The sequence below is a fragment of the Balaenoptera ricei genome, chromosome 5, assembly GCF_028023285.1.
Source record: "Balaenoptera ricei isolate mBalRic1 chromosome 5, mBalRic1.hap2, whole genome shotgun sequence".
Classification (NCBI taxonomy): domain Eukaryota; kingdom Metazoa; phylum Chordata; class Mammalia; order Artiodactyla; family Balaenopteridae; genus Balaenoptera; species Balaenoptera ricei.
The window spans coordinates 77,791,433-77,807,902 of record NC_082643.1 but is presented as its reverse complement, the minus strand read 5'-3'; the positions used below and the strand labels follow the sequence as shown (position 1 = coordinate 77,807,902).

Genomic DNA, 16,470 nt, shown 5'->3' with positions numbered 1-16,470 from the left:
CTGCCCTTTTTCACAGCTTTTCTCTTAGCTTGAGGCTGGGGCTGAGGGGAGGAGGGAGGCTGCTGAATTCTGCTGGTTCTGTTTCCTTGGTTCTGCTCTTGACAGAAGAAGCACACGTGTCATGTAGTGAATAATTTTCCTCTTTCAACCTCAATCTGCTTTTCCTGAGAGAATGACGTCTGTGTAAGAGGCTCTGGAAGAGGCAGGAGGGTGAGACGGAGGAGGAGTCAAAGGAGGGAGAGGAAGGGAGATGGGAGGCTAGCCAATGTCCCCAGATCACTTTATATTGTGGAGACTTACAAACTGACCATTCTCTGCCATGGCTCCCAGTGGTAAAGGGGTAAAGGAGGACGCAGGAGAAGAGAAAGAGTGTTTGCGGTGGTACAGCGATGCCAGCTGGCAGGGCACCTTTGTGAGGATTAGAAATGCCGCCTGCTCTGGGTGCACCTGACCCCGCACCAGCCAGCAGAGCTTGGCAAGCCCAGCACAGGCTGGCTTTCAGTCTCCACTGTCCCCTCTGCCTAGAGTTTTGTTCAGTGAACAGCCTGCACAACTGTGACCAGCAGCCCTGACTGGGGGAAGACAGCTCCCAAATGCTGTGGCAGATGAGGGCCCACAAGAAACTGAGATAAGAAGCAGAGAGGTAATACCTGCTCTTGGTTATGGCTACCATGTCTGGTGGGTGTAAAGCTACAGGCCATTTCCGGAAAGAAAGCCTTACTCCTAGGCAGTCCCTCTACTCATCGAGTACAGCTCTTTACTTTCTCCACGAAGCATCAGTCAAACCCTATGTAATCTAATTCTCCCCGTCCTTTTCCACCAAACTTGGACTCTGTCCCTGTTTCCCCGCCCCCACCCCCGTATTGCATCTTTTGGGCTCCCCAGGAAGGGGCTTCCTGGACTTCAGAGTGAAATTTCTACCCCCAACATTTCTACTACTAATATTCACTACCACGTACAGGAAAACTCTGGTGCCTTATTCTGCTGAATCTTTTTTTATTTTTAAATTTTTTTCCTCTTACCAAATGACACCTCTTTTAGAAAGAAGAAGAAGAAAAAGCTAAGAGGGTAAAGGAACATGAGAGTGGAGAAAATCCTGCCTAGTCACACATAGTTTTTTGCTTTAATTTATTTTCTTCCCCCGTGGAGAGAATGTTTAAAGCTTTCATCAGATTGTCAAAGGAGTTCACGAGCCTAAAATTTCCAGAGCCGCTGCTATAAAATGACTCACAGAATCCAAACAAAAGGGACATAGAAAGTTCAGGGAGGGTTTATTAAATTTATTTTATCCCACTGTCTGATTTTCAGCAGATAATCTAATTTCTTTCAGACCGCGGGCATGAACACTGCTGCTTGGTCTCCTGCCTGTCTTGGATGGCCCCCAGAATCACATTACTCTAATTGCCAACTAGCGGGCATCCCATTCTTCAGCCCCTCATCCTCCACATGTCACCAGAGTTATAATCCTAAAGTGTATCTTTCATCATATCTTCACCAAACTCCAACAACTCATTGGTGTTAAACTCCTCCATCGTCTGGCCCACTCAACCTCCCTGACCTTATCTTGCTCTGTTCTTTAGCCAGCCCTCCATGCCAGCCGGGTTGGTCAACGTACTGCTCACGACATGGACATTGTGACCATCGACCTCCAGGTCATTACCCTTAATCTAGGTCTTTGTCACCCCTTTCCCCTCAGTTTTCCAGAACCTTCCCATCATTTAAGGCCAGCTCTCTGAAGTGGTATGCCCTGCTTCTGTGTTCCCACAGCACCCCATTTTCCCCATCACAGACCCCATGACCCTCTTGCCTGCCCTCTTCATCTCTCCCACTGGTCAGTGAGTTTCTTCCGGATAGGGGTTGTGTCTGGCCAATGTTCCAATATTGCCTGGAAGTTAGTATGTGCTTGGATACTTAAATATTTATTGGATAACTGAAGTTTTCTCTGACAATTATAGTGCATGCCCCCTCTGGGACTGTATTTCCCCAAACTTCTATTATATTTATTGTTTCTACCAGGGACTGATAATCAGAATTACTGGAAGAATTTTATAAAATACAAATTCTCAGAGCTCTATGCCAGCTCTACTGAATCAGAATCTAGAGGGATGGGCACCAGAATATGTATTTTTACAAAGTTCCCTAGATGTTTCTGATAAGCTAGTTTGCTTTATATCTGCAGTTCTCAAACTTTTTTGTCTTGGGGCCACTTTACACTCTTAAAAATCACTGAAAAATCTAAAGAGTTTTTGTTGATGTGAGTTGTAGTTATTAATGTTAACCAAACTAAAATTACAATGGATAAATGACAAATATTTATATATTAATTCATTTAAAGAAACAATAATAGATCCATTAAATGTTAACATAAATGACACATTCTTTTTTGTTTGTTTTTTGAATTTTATTTTATTTATTTTTTATACAGCAGGTTCTTATTAGTTATCTATTTTATACATATTAGTATACATGTCAATCCCAACCTCCCAATTCATCCCACTACCACCACCACCCCACCACTTTCCCCCCTTGGTGTCCATACCTTTGTTCTCTACATCTGTGAATGACACTTTCTTAAATAAAAAATGTTTTCCTAAACAACAATTTTAATGAGAAGAGTACCATTGTTTTATATTTTTGCAAATTGCTTTAATGTCTAACTTAATAGATGATAGTTGGATTGCATATCTGTCTTTGCATTCAATCTGGTGCAATTTGCAATGTGTGGTTTTGGATGAAATATATGAAGAAAATTCAGCTTCACATGAACAAAAAGAAGTATTTTCATAGTCTTTTCAGATCATTGTGGATATTTTTCTTTGAAAGTACTCCAAAAATTGATGTTATAGTTTCTTAAAAGTTAGTTGCAATGTGGAATCTGGAACCATATCAATGAACTCTGAACACTTGTAGAGAATGAGCAAAACAGACAAGTAAGTCCTTAGTATTATTATGAACATAGTTTTGACTATTTTTTGAGGTTCCTACAGTGATTTATTGTTCATTATTTTTACAACTTTTTCATGAAGATAATTCTCAGATTGTTTAATTCATTCAACAAGTATTGTTGAGTGCTGTGTGCCAGGTGGTGTCCTGGGCATTGAAGTTCTAAATGTAACTGATCCCACAACAAAATTATATTGATGAGAGAGGCCCCAGTTTCAGAGTTAAATTAGAGTAAATTAGAAAAAATCACTTCCTCTGAAGTCTCATGGGCACACACTTCTGCAAGCAGTGCCCCCTCCTTCAGGCGGACATAACCTTGCACTGGACACAGGGCTTGGTGAGAGGACTGTGGGTATAACTAGCCACCACTCACTTGTTGGCGGAGTGCTTTTGTGCAGTGAACAACTTAGGCAACTGCTCGTGGTAGCCTTACCTGTTTTACATTTCTCTTGTTCTCTAAGCTGGTTTGCCTTAGAGCCAGAATTTGAACCCAGGTGGTGAGGCTCCAGAAGGTTCCAGTAAGTCTGTGACCTTAACCACTTGACTATGCAATTCCTGATGCATAGCGGACTGACACCAAGTGGCAGGGGTGTGGGTAGTAGTTGTAATATTACATCCTCTTAGGCTTAACAGATTTCTATTAAGAGATTTATATGACTTGACAAATGTGGTACTTCCTAAAGACAATAAAATAGAGGGACATGTCCACAGTTCACTTCAGTACAAACATAGGTTCAACAACTACAAAGACTGCTGGTCCACTTTGGTGTTAACTACCAAAACTTTGTCACTGAGGCATTGATGAACCTCTCAGCCAAGTGACATTATTATCTGGGCACTTACACTGTCTTCAACTGTGTCAAATGCTACTGAGGTTCAAGTGGAAGAGAAGTGAGAATTGGCCATTGGATTTATTAACACAGTAGTGACCTTGTCAAGAGCAGTTTCATCCAAAAGTTGTTGGCAAAAGATTGATTGGTGTATGTTCTATAGAGAATTTTTCGATTGGGTCTAACTGAAACGTTAAAGAATGGGCCTTCTTCAGCTGTATTTCTACAGATCTCTGTATTTTGTAGAGTTATATTTCATTCCTTTGCTACTGCATGAATCTGTGCAAAGATTGGAGATGCAGTTCTGCAGACATCTTAGCTGCAGGTACCTTCAAATTTGTGGTGGAGTCGGGGACCCACTGTCTGCGGCAGAGTGGTAAGACTACCTGGAACGTGGTTACCTGAGAATAACTGAGGTCTGGGGCAGTTTCTCACCACCTAATCAAAGCTCACACCTGCAGCCCTTCCTGCATCTGCGTGTGGAGCACTATGGAAACAGGCACCCCAACAAGTACAGACAGCTTGACGATGACTGAGGGCCCAAGGATGTGGTTGGTGGGTGGGGGGGAGGGAGGGAGACAGAGACGGGGAGAGGACAAGTGAATTTTTCAATGCTTCCAAGAATCATCTGAACAGAGATTAAAGCTCTGAGGAAGGGGCCAGGAGGGAATTAAACAAGGCCTGGTAAAATCAAGCTTGGGCTGGAGCTCTGTGTGGCCATGACCCTCGGCTCTCCCAGCTGCAGTGTCTCCAATTATGAAAGGAGGTGACTGGTCTCTATAACCCTGAAGGTCCCTTCTGGTGCTCTGAGCTGGTATCACATGACTGCAAGTTCCATGGGTTGAGAGCAATTTTTAAAAAAAACAACTTTTTTGTTTGTTTTTCTTCCCAAGTAGAGAAGAATGTTTCAGAAATGAAGTTTGTTTTGGAACCTATACTACATACCAAGAATAATAACATGAAATGTCCTTTCATTAATCTTCTAATATGTCTCTTCCAGACTCTTTGGATATTTAACATGCTTTCTTATGATGTTTAATAAATTTATATCAAGGTTAAAAGCCAAGATTTAGCATCAGATGGATCTGAGTTTAAGTTCTTTTATGGCCCTTTGTTAGCTGTGTGACCAACGGCAAATTGTGTAGCTTCTCCAAATTCCCGTTTTCTCAAATATAAAATTGGGGATAATACAAATACCCTTCTCATGGGTTTTTGTGGGGATGAAATGAGAAATGAGGGTTAAGAGCTTAACATAGGGTCTGGCACATAGTAGGTTCTCATTAGCTGCTCTCACCACCATCACCACCACCATCATCACCTGTGAAGTAGGAAAGGGCAAAAAGAATCAGCCATTTTACAGACAAGCAAACCAGAGTCCATACTCAACTGGCAAGATTCAGGAAGAGAACTGAGTTCCGCCAGCTCATCAATGACGCTGTCTTTAGTCAGTACCTCCCTTCCTCCTGTTAAAATAAACCACAAATTACCCAAATCCTCCTTTGGAAGAATGTTGGAGTGGCTTCTACTCAGCAGGAGGAGGGAGATCTTCTTTTCCACACGCAACCAGAGGGGGACATGCCGAAAGCTGAGTGTGACTGTGATGCCCTGTGTGCGAATGTTCCGTCAGACAACATGGAACCCATAGAACTGGGATTACGCTGTTTTCCTGGTGGACTGAACACAACATGCTGTCACTGGTGCGTATGAAACCTTTATTTCCCCTGATATAGTCTGATCGATAACTAGAAGTATTGGAAGTTTGTTTTGTTCTGTTTCGTTTTTAACAACAAGGAGGAATGAATGTGGGTTTGGGAGTGGGAGTGAGGGAAAGAGTCCTAGTGTAAACATTCAGATTGCAGGTTTTAAGAGAAGAAAAAATTTTGCTTATGCAATAGCTTGTTCTTATGTTTACCAATAAAACATACCAATGCTCAATTTAATTTATTGATAAATACCAATAAAAAATATATTGTTATTCTCTCTGAGTAATGGCCTACAAATACTTACACTTTTTATGATAGTATAGCATAATGATCTGCGTTTTCCAAACTTTAAAATTATAGTATACTTGTTGATAATTTTATTAAAATCTTACAAACTTGGAATGACAGCTATTCATATTATTCAATATTCTCTTCCGATCATTTTCAATGTGTAGTTGTATTTTTGTAGAATTGCAATTAATGTGTATATACTCTTTTGTATATATATATTTTTCATTTAACATTATTTTCTGAACAAATTTTCATGTTTTTCCACAGTAATATTTATTTTACGGCTAAATATTCCACTGCATGAGTAGATGCCGTAAATATCTAAGTGTTTTTGCATTTATGTTATTTTTCTGCACTATCTTCAGGTGTTTATACCTTGATCAGAAGGTATAAATATTTTATAATTCTTATTAAAGTTATTTAATACTCAACATATTGACATTGTTTTGGTCCCTATCAGTTCTTAGGATATTTCTAAAATAATAATCTGCTTTAAAATTAGCTTTGATTGTAAATCATTTACTAGAACAATGTAAAGATTAGAAATACTTCTTACAGGGGGTATGGACTAAAGTAATTTTATTGAACATCTATTAGGAACAGTTTGCATCTGCCTAGGCACTATGCATGGATTTAGTTAATAAGTGGGAAATCTGGGATTTAAACCCTGTCAATCTAGTTCCAGAATTTATGCACCAAACCACTGTCTGTTTTGCTAAAGCTAACTCAATTCTTAAAGAATCCTCCAAGGCAAGTGTATTTAACCCCATTTTACAGAAAAAACGGAAGCTGAGAGGGTTTAAATCAAGAGCTTAAACTGAGGTACATATAGGGAGTGGATGTAAGATGACATTTCCCCCTCCACTCTCTCGTTTTGCTTAGAGTATATACCTCTCTCAATCTCTATTGATAGTCATGGTTATAAGAACTTTTATTTTGGTTTACCGTTAACTCAGTGATGAGAAAAACAACCAGCCCAAGAATGACAATGAAATGTTACTAGTGAGAGTCAAGGCCTCTCAATTAGGACAACACAAACAATTTAAAATGACCATTCTTGTTAAAGTTCATAGATAAAGAAAGCGTGGCTGCAGGGAAGGTTTAAGACATGACTTTGTCAATCCTGCTTGTGGCTCAAACAGTTAAGTCACTTAATCTCTCAGCCTCTGTTTCTTCATCTTTAAAATGGGGACAATAACATCTACCTCAGAGCACTGTATAGAGATTAAGTGAGGTCATGCGCTACAGCACATGTAACTGCTCAAAAAGTGTGCCCTACAATAAAATTTACTAATACTACCATTATTATTATGCCACGACTCTCGTTGTTCTGTATTTTCGGAAAATAGACCTACAAAGGAGCATATAACTCAGAAAAAAAAAATTAAAAGAATGACAATTCATGTCAACTATCACTCAGCTTCCATGTCAGAGAGACAAGAGGGAACAGTGGCAGGAGCAGTGGGGAGCTGCAGCATTCAAGCCTCATCTCAAGGGGCTGCTCCTTCCAGCTAAGTACGGCCATAAAGGACAGCAGGCCCAGCATGGCCAGGTACATCAGTTAGCTATTGCTACGTGACAAACTACCCCCAAACTCAGTGGTTTAAAACAATAAGCATTTTGGGCTTCCCTGGTGGCGCAGTGGTTGAGAGTCTGCCTGCCAGCGAGGGGAACACGGGTTCGAGCCCTGGTCCAGGAGGATCCCACATGCCACAGAGCAACTAAGCCCGTGAGCCACAACCACTGAGCCTGCGTGCCACAACTACTGAGCCTGCACTCTAGAGTCTGTGAGCCACAACTACTGAGCCTGTGCACATAGAGCCCATGCTCCTCAACAGGAGAGGCCACTGCAATGAGAGGCCCTCGCACCGTGGCGAGGAGTGGCCCCCGCTCGCCGCAGCTCGAGGGAGCCCGCGTGCAGCAATGAAGACCCAACACAGCCAAAAATTTAAAAAACCCAAAAAACAGTAAGCATTTTTTATTTACCCACAATCTATAGGTCATGTGGGTGGTTCTTCTAGTCTTGGCTGGATTCACTCATGCATGTGTGGTCAGCTGGCGGGTTATCTGTGGGTTGGGTTTACTGATCTTGGACAGGCTCTCTGGCTTGTCTTGGGCCTTGGCTGGGACAACTGAAATAACTTTTCTTTGTTCTATATGATCTCTCACTTTCCTGTAGGCTAGACCAAGCTTGTTCACATGGGATCTTGGCAGGTTTCCAAGAAAGAGAGAGTAGACCTGTCCAAGGCCTCTTAGGTCCAGGCTCAAGACTGGCACACTGTCATTTTTGTCATATTCTACTGGCCAAGGCAAGTCACGAGGCTGATCCAGAGGAAAAAGGTGGGGACATAGACTCCAACCCTTTATGGGAAGAACTGTAAAGTGACATTGCAAAGTGTGTGGACAAAGGGAGGGGTGAAGAATTGAGGCCATTTTTGCAATCAATCAACCACATCCAGTCTTCCAAGTTTTCAGCAGAAGTTAGAAATCCAGGTCTTTATATGAAATTTCCTGAGTTTTAAGTATTGCCTGCTAATTTACAACTTTTAAGACAGTGGTGGCCCAATGCTCTGTGGGCCAAACATATGTCTGAGTTGGATGTGGTTTGTCAGCCATTTGCAACCTCTGGGTACATAGTGTGCTCATGTTTCCACAGTAATGCTGAGAAGGAGGTTTGAACTGGGGCTGTCTGGACTCCAGGTCCATATTCATTCAGCAAACATTTGCATGCCTCCAAGTACAGGCATTGACAAACAAAGATAAATAAAGCACAATCCCTTCCCTGAAGGGGCTTCTGGTCAAAAGTGGGAGACAACCTGTAAACATACATTTAATTCATGTGGTTAAATGCTACAGATTGATTAATATAACTCTGGGTCTCTCTCTCTCTCTCTCTCTCTCCCCTTTCATACATGCCACACCCTGAAGGTGGAGTGATTGACCTCATTGGTAAATTTGGGGAAAACACCTGGGTATGTTCAGCTCAGTCCCCTGTGTACTCTCAGACCAGGGCCTGGCCAAGGAGAGTGCGTGTTCTCTGATCCTTCCTGCTGAAAGTCCTCCCAGAGCAGGTCCCTCTGTGCTGGCCTCTCTCCACCCCCTGCCCCTGGTGAGTACTGCTGAGAATGAGTGGAAAATCCACCTGATTCTGGGGCTCAGGAAGCAAGCTCATGTAACTCTCACACTAGGCTTTGTCTTCCTACCCAGCTTTATCAACCACAAAGGTGACATCTTGGCTTCTGGCTTTCTCTTCTATTTTATTTTTTAACTTGTTCAGAACCGGGATAAGGAAGAGACATGTTATTTATTGAGGGACAGCCTCAGAGACCTCAATGGTACTGTGATTATGATTAGAGTATATATATATATATATATATATATATATGTATTTATTTATTTATATAATATATTATATACAGTGTTTACATAATATTACAATAATGTTTACATAATATACATGTGTATTCACACACACACACACACACACACTATAGGTTTCTATACATATGTACACGGGTACATACATGGCACTGTGAGGGCCCTGACGGCTCAGCCCTTTCACCATGCTGCCTCTCAGAGCTCAACCTTGAGTGTGAGTGTACCGAAGTGGAGATGTAAGTCTCATAATCAAACAAAGGAAACAGGAATGTTCTTAATCCAAATAAAAGCTGGTATCAAAAACGTGGAGCAGCACTTCCTATCACAGTACAAAATTACCCATTATAGTTTGACATACACTTTTCCTTTCAGGAGTCTCTCTAGGTAGCATCTGCTTTGATCCCACGCCAGCTTTTGTTCCCATGTTGTTACCAAGGGTCTATGTTTCCCAGGAGAACATGGGTTTGATTTCAAAGGACTCTTTAGGTTGCCTTATGGGTCTCAGAATTTCATGAGTTTATTCACCAAGGGGGTTCTGAGCACCCAGTACGTGGTGGACTCTGTGCTGGGTGCTGGGGAAACAACAGAACGTGGAGCCACGTTCCTACCCTCGGGGAGCTGCCATCTCCAAGGAAAACCTGAAGCCAAGAAGAGATGGAAGTGAGCCCCCGAAGCGTGCTAGGGCCCAGGGCCAAGGAAGGCTTTAGGTCCTGGGGTATTTAGTGACAGGCTGAGAACGAATGGCCCTCTCATTTCTTCTGACAAGTTTCTTCTTTCATACTGTTTGCTGTTTCCCTGGTAACGCTCATTGTCTGTTGTGTTGTGAAGACAGTTTGAGGGGGACCATCCAACCCTTCACGTATTTTCCATCTGTCAAACGTGAGTGCAGACTGTCAGGTTGCGCAGGCTGGGGAAGCCCGTCTTCCTTATGAGCCTCAGCCAGAAGCTCACCCGCTCACTCTCTTTGATTCTCTTTGTTTTTCCTCCTCCTGATGCGCTGCAGCCAAGATGAGGAGGAATTAGTCCCATGGAAGGAATTTTATTTCTCTCTAGCAGTTTGTCAAGATAAGCTTGAGAAGGAAGCCACATCAGAAAGGAGGCTGCTGCCACCATTAGGGTATCTGCAGCGCCTATGAGTCAGAGCCCTCGTTTCCATGAGGCTCCTGCAGCAAGCTCAGGGGCAGTTAATACTTTCCATTCACAAAGGTATCTCTGACCATTTACAGTAGACGTGTAAGAATCCCCATGACACGACACTACCCGTGTCACCTCATGTTGACAAATCAATTCTGGGCCCAAAGTAGACTTTGATTTAATCAGCACTGTAACATTCTAGATTCATTCTTTGACCAGGAGACAATATCTGGGCAAGTAAAAGCCATGGAATCAGGTGGCCTGAGCTAATTAAAATCCTAAATGACTTTAGGGAAGTTATTAAACTTTCTAATATCAGTTTCTGGTTCTATAAAATAATAATTTTTTATTGGATGAGATAATGATAGTACCCACCTCATAATGTAATTAAATTTAAATGAGGTAATGCACTCAGCGCATGGGTGGGTCATACGGAGACTCAGTAAAAAGTTCACCTCTGTCATTTCTGGGGCATCCTCAGTCTTGCTGGTGACGGAGAAATAAAGGAAGTGAGAAGATGTACCACTTGGTCTGAAATAGGTTGTCCACAGTGCACGGAATGTACCTCCAATGCCCCCAGTACCACTGGAAGTTGGAATGTTTCCCAGTCCAGTAAGGTCTTAGTGAATTGGACAAAGGCCTTGAACAAACCAGGCACAGAGCTGCTGCTGTCTTTCCTCATCCCGGAGGCAGCAGGTGGACGAAGCAGGGAGAACCTGTAGGCCAAATACTTTAGGCCAAAGCGCCAACCAGAGGGGGATCCTGAGAGCCGTCTCTAGGGGAAGGCTCTGAGGTCAAGTTGGAGAAATGGCAAAAGGGAGAGAAAAACAAGAGTGAGAGTGAAAATAGAGAAGGTTTGACTGAACCCTCACTCTCTGCCCAATTCTCCCTCTTTTTCTCTCCTCCTTGAAAATGAGTAGGAGACACTACCTGCATGGGGGCTATTGTAGGAAGGTGGACATATCTACTGTGGGAGGCTTGTCTCTCGGGAGGGGGGCGGACCCAAGAGTGCACAGAAGTGCTCACTGGAGCTTCTGTCTTACAAAAGGACGGAGGGTCCCTAGTGGGAGGAGGGCTGCCCTGCGGGGGGTCGGGGTGGAGATGCTTTTAGCCCCTCAGGGTGCTGTGCAAAATGGGACCAGCGCACTTAGAGAGAACCTCTACTCCTTACATTGATTTAAGCGGATTTTCACGGTCAGATTCTTTAATAAAAGCCCTGGGAATGGGTTGCCATGGTTATGCCGGTTTTAACAGTTAGGAGCTTAGGGCTAAGTGGCTTCCCCCAGGCCCTGCAGCTTTTAGCTGCTGCATTTAGATTTTTAACTTCTCCTCCCGGGAGACACTGTTCTGCAAAGGGGAAAGGGTCGCAGACAGGCATGTCCTGGGAGCCACTGGGGAGGCAGGTGACTTTGATTTGAGAGAATTTATGCTTTATCCATAGACAAGAGGTAGAAAAAGGTGGTGATCAAGGGAAAGGGCTTCGTCAGAATCCCAGCTTTGTCATATACCATCGATGAGACTTTAAGCAGATGACCTTAAGCATTTTCTCTCGGAGAAATGGGGACCCTCCCAGTTCATAGGACAACAGTGTGCAGTCGCAGGGTTAAACGAGATGATACATGAGCCATGAGAAGCTCCCAGGGAGTGTTGTTCATTAGGTCCTTTCACTCCTGGTATCTCAAGGGCTCCTAGAATAACCCTAGATGCCGTATCAATGGCATCCTAATTTTTAAATTAATGAATTAATTAATTTTTGGCTGTGCTGGGTCTTCATTGCTGCGCATGGGCTTTCTCTAGTTGTGGCACGTGGGCTCAGCAGTTGTGGCTCGTGGGCTCTAGAGTGCAGGCTCAGTAGTTGTGGCGCACAGGCTTAGTTGCTCCGCAGCATGTGGGGTCTTCCCGGACCAGGGCTCGAACCCGTGTCCCCTGCATTGGCAGGCAGATTCTTAACCACTGCGCCACCAGGGAAATCCAATGGCATCCTAATTTTTATGAGGAGGACTGAAGCAGTTGCTCAAGGACCTCCCCCACTGGCCTTTGAGACTTACGTGTGCCTGTTCCAGCTTCATCTCCCGCCACTGCCAAGCCCAGCCTGCCTCTTACTGTCCCCCTCTTTGTGACCCTCTCCCCTGGTTTTCACGAGACCAGCTCCTTCTCCTCCTTTGGGTTTCAGCTGAGGTCACCTCCTCGGGAGGCCTTTTCTAATCACCGTAATCAACGACCCTAGTTACTAGTCATTCTCTATCACTTTATTTATTTTCTTTAAATGATTCATTATAGCCCGACATGATTTTGTTTATCGTCTTTAAACAGTTCATCACCATCTGAAAGTTATTGTGTTTATTATCAGTCTCCTCTGACTAGAACGTAAGCTTTTATTTTTCTTACTATATTCCTTGGATTGAACCTAAACTTGGGGACCCTCCTCTGCTAGGAGTCTACGCCTAGCATTTGGATTCTATGAATTTAGCTAGAACAAAAATTACATCTTTATTTTCACTAATCCCTAACTGAAATTTAGCATTTCCTTTCACTGTGAACGTAGGCAACAAACCACAGTCATATGAACTGTGCTTGAGACTTTGTCACCCACGACTGTTTTACAGATATCTTGAAATGTCATTTACACTGACCTCTTATAGGTTAAAGTATTTTTTAGATCCACCGCTAGATCTTGTTATTTAATGCAATGATAAAGAAACACATATGTTACTATATCACAATTTTAAAATATTTTGCTAACTACTTCAATACATTTGGTTTCTTTTATGATCCCCTGCGTTTGCTCTATGAATGTAAAAATCATCAGCCTGGGACATAATCCAACCTATATAATAGACCTCTTCCTCCATCTTCAAAGCTAGCCATGGCAGGTCAAGTCCCTCTAAAGTCTCACATCTCTCCTACCTCTCCTTCCATCTTATCTCTTTAACTCTTCTGCCTTCCTTCCTCTTCCACTTTTAAGGGCCCATTTGATTACATTGGACTCACTTGAATAATCCAGGATAATCTCTCCATAGGGATAATCTCCCTATAGTAAAGTCCTTAATTTCATTCGGAAAGTTTTTTGTTTTTGTTTTTGTTTTTTTTTTTGTCATGTAGCATAGCATATTTACAGGTTCCAAGGGTTAGAGCATGGACATCTTTGGGGGGGCCATTATTCTTTTTTTTTTAGGAATAGAAAAGAGTTTTATTTGAGCCAAAGTGAGGACTCTGGCCCAAAAGACAGCCTCTCAGACAACGCTGAGGAACTGCTCTGGAGAAGCATGGTTTCCTCTCAGAACAGAGAACATCAAACGAGTCAGGGATACATTCCTTGAAGGTTTCAAAAAACAGCAGGTCAGCACAAACACAGCAAGTCAGTATGGCCTTGGCACCTAGGAAGGGAATCTTATCATGGAAGGAGTACCAGCTTTGGCTTTCCAGGAAGGAAGGCATTTAATCTTTATTTTTAATATGGATATTCTTTACTTCTGGTCAGTGTGCCCTTTTCTTTAATAATTAAAGCAGATGTACAATATATGTTTTAGGCCACGAATAAGCTATTCTAGTTAGCATAAACTTCAAGTTAACTCATGTATAAGCCAGAATGATTTCCCATACATCAATATGTGAAAATTTCTTTGGTCATTTCCTTGGGGGGCCATTATTCTGCCTCCCATATCAATGTTCACTGTAGTTTTTTCAACCCTGTTTGTAATATGTTGGGAAAAAGAGGAGGTACAATAATATCTACCTTATCTAGCCATAGTGGTGAGGTGCAAGTGAAATAAACAGTGATATTTATATAGAATTCATCATCCTAAAAAAAAAAAAAGAGGCATTAGCCTGAGAAAGTGGTCCATAGGTTTCACAAGACTTCTAATAGAGATCATGGCACAAAAAAGTTATTTATCTGTGGTCTAGAACAGGGCTTGGCATATTGTAGGAGCTTGATAAAGATGTTTCTGAGTGAATGAGTTATTAGTTAGATGAAGGGAGGTAGAGAAGGAAACAGTGTCCTAGCAGAGGAAACAGCATTCAAAGGCTCAGGGGCTCTGTTCTCTGTTCTAGAAACAGAAAAACTGTCTGGTGTGGTTTGGGCTTCGAGAGCAGCAGTGGGGAGGGTTTTGAGCCGACACTAACAGGGTAAGCTGGCTGAACTTCATCCTGGGGCCATGGGAGGCCAGTAGGAGGTATTAGGCAGGACAGGAATAATGATATTTGGGTTTAAAAAAATCCCTATGGCTGCCAAGAGGAGAGGAAAATGAAGAAAGCAAGCATAGATGCCAATTAAGAGGCTACTGTAGCTGGTTTGAAGTAGGCTGGGAGTGGAGGTAGAAGGAAGTGGATGGATTTGAGAGCGATTTCGGAGATGAAATAGACACCACCTGAGGGCTGATTAGAAGTAAGGGGTGAGGGAAAACAGGAAGTACAGCCCCACTGTGGCTTTCCTGCCTGAGTTCCTGAGTGATGGTGGGTAGCTTACTGAGAGGGGGACACCGTGGGAATGCGGAGTGAGGTATGGGGACAGGCCCCAGGGCACCTGAAACTGCAGGTTAACACTGTTCTTATTTTGTTCATCCTGGCTTTGCTAAAATGCCTTGGAACTCAAACGATGGTTTGAGACCCCCATTTTAGTCCTAGTTCTGCCACTAACTTGCTACCTCAGGCACCTTTCTCAACTTCTTTGTTTTCTCAGCTGAACAATGGAGCCACTGATACTTTGTGCTGTGACACCTCACATGCTAGAGTAATGCCCTGCTCCCACCCCTTCCACTTGTTTCTGTCAAGTCAGAAACATTTGAGCCTATGACTTTGCCAGAGGAGTCTCAAAGTTAATGATGTTTCTCTAAACCTTGAATAATAACTAGGATCTCATTTTAATATCATGATGAAATTAATTAACATTATTATTAATAAAAGCCAGTCTGAAAAAAAAAAAAAAAAGCCAGTCTATATTGACCCCTCATCATACCTCACACACTCTGCTGAGTGTTTTACGTACATTATTCCTTTTTATTCTCTATGATAACATTATGAGGCGGATATTTTTATTATACCCAATTTACAGATAAGGAAACTGAGGCTAGGGTTTTAAGTTACTTCTCCAAAGTCACATAGTTGTAGTTGGTAGAGCAGAAATTGGAGCTCATTCAGTCTGACTCTAGAATCTGTACTCTTTTCTCTTTTTTTGGCTGCACCATGTGGCTTTGCAGGATCTTAGTTCCCCGACCAGGGATTGAACCTGGGCCCCGGCAGTGGAAGTGCAGAGTCCTAACTACTGGACTACCAGGGAATTCCCTAGAATCTGTACTCTTAATCACTACATATTCCTGCCCTCTTAGATTAATCACTGTTTTGGTCCAGGTGTTTGTAGGAGTTATCCTGACCCCTAGGTTCTAGATTGAATTGGATCATGTCTCCATTCCATACCCTGTGCAAAGTCCAGACCCTCCCTGTGATTCAGGTGGGCTCGCATTGTTATGGCAATCTGGCTTGGAGCTCCTGCTTCTGTGGAATTCTTTCAGTGTCTGGACCAGACTGCACATGTTCTCTTCCTTGTCTGTGCTCTGTTGCCCAGCTACGGGACCCAGATACTCTCCCTGATTTCTGCCAAGTTACTTACTCATACATTGTAACACATTTTGCCAAAAGTCAAAAGACGGAGGGTTTATAACACAGAAAAATGCAAAGTAAAAAAAATTGAATAGTAGTTATCTCCATTTTTCCAAAGTCCCATAGTGATTTTGCCATTGTATCAGATGAGATTTCAGCTAAGCTGCTGAAACAATGAGATCCTCCCCTTGGCGCCCTGACTCTCCCACAGAAAAAACACTTGGCTTTATCTCTCTCTCCCAGTCTAGGCTGAGTGGACACTTTGCTTCCCACTGTGGTTGGAAGAAGGAACTTCCAACCACAGCTCCTTCTGTCTAGGTGCTTTGCCATCCCCTGGGAGTGACTGTGTCCTGATCTGGGCAGTCAAAGCCAGGTCAAACCACATCTACAAACAGCCCATTGTAAGGGGAGAAGAGGAGGGAATGGCGACCAAGGATTTCCTCCTCAGCAAGTAGTTGGACACATCACTTCCATTCTCATTTCACTGGCAAGAATGTAGTTATCTGACCACGCTGGCTTCAGTGGAGCCTGGGAAGTGTAGTCTCTGACAGGGTTGTCAGGTGCCCAGCTGGAACTCTGTTACTATGCAAGAA

The 16,470-nt window shown here is 42.9% G+C and overlaps 1 protein-coding gene across 1 annotated transcript in view; it reads left to right on the top strand.

Annotated features, from left to right (window-relative positions):
* Positions 1-5,283: 5,283 nt before the first annotated feature.
* Positions 5,284-16,470, top strand: part of CHRNA9 (cholinergic receptor nicotinic alpha 9 subunit) — a 63,225-nt gene continuing 52,038 nt past the window's right edge. Inside the window, exon 1 of the mRNA XM_059924135.1 lies at positions 5,284-5,470. The gene's annotated coding sequence lies outside the window, so the exon portion shown is untranslated. The remainder of the gene's footprint in view (positions 5,471-16,470) is intronic.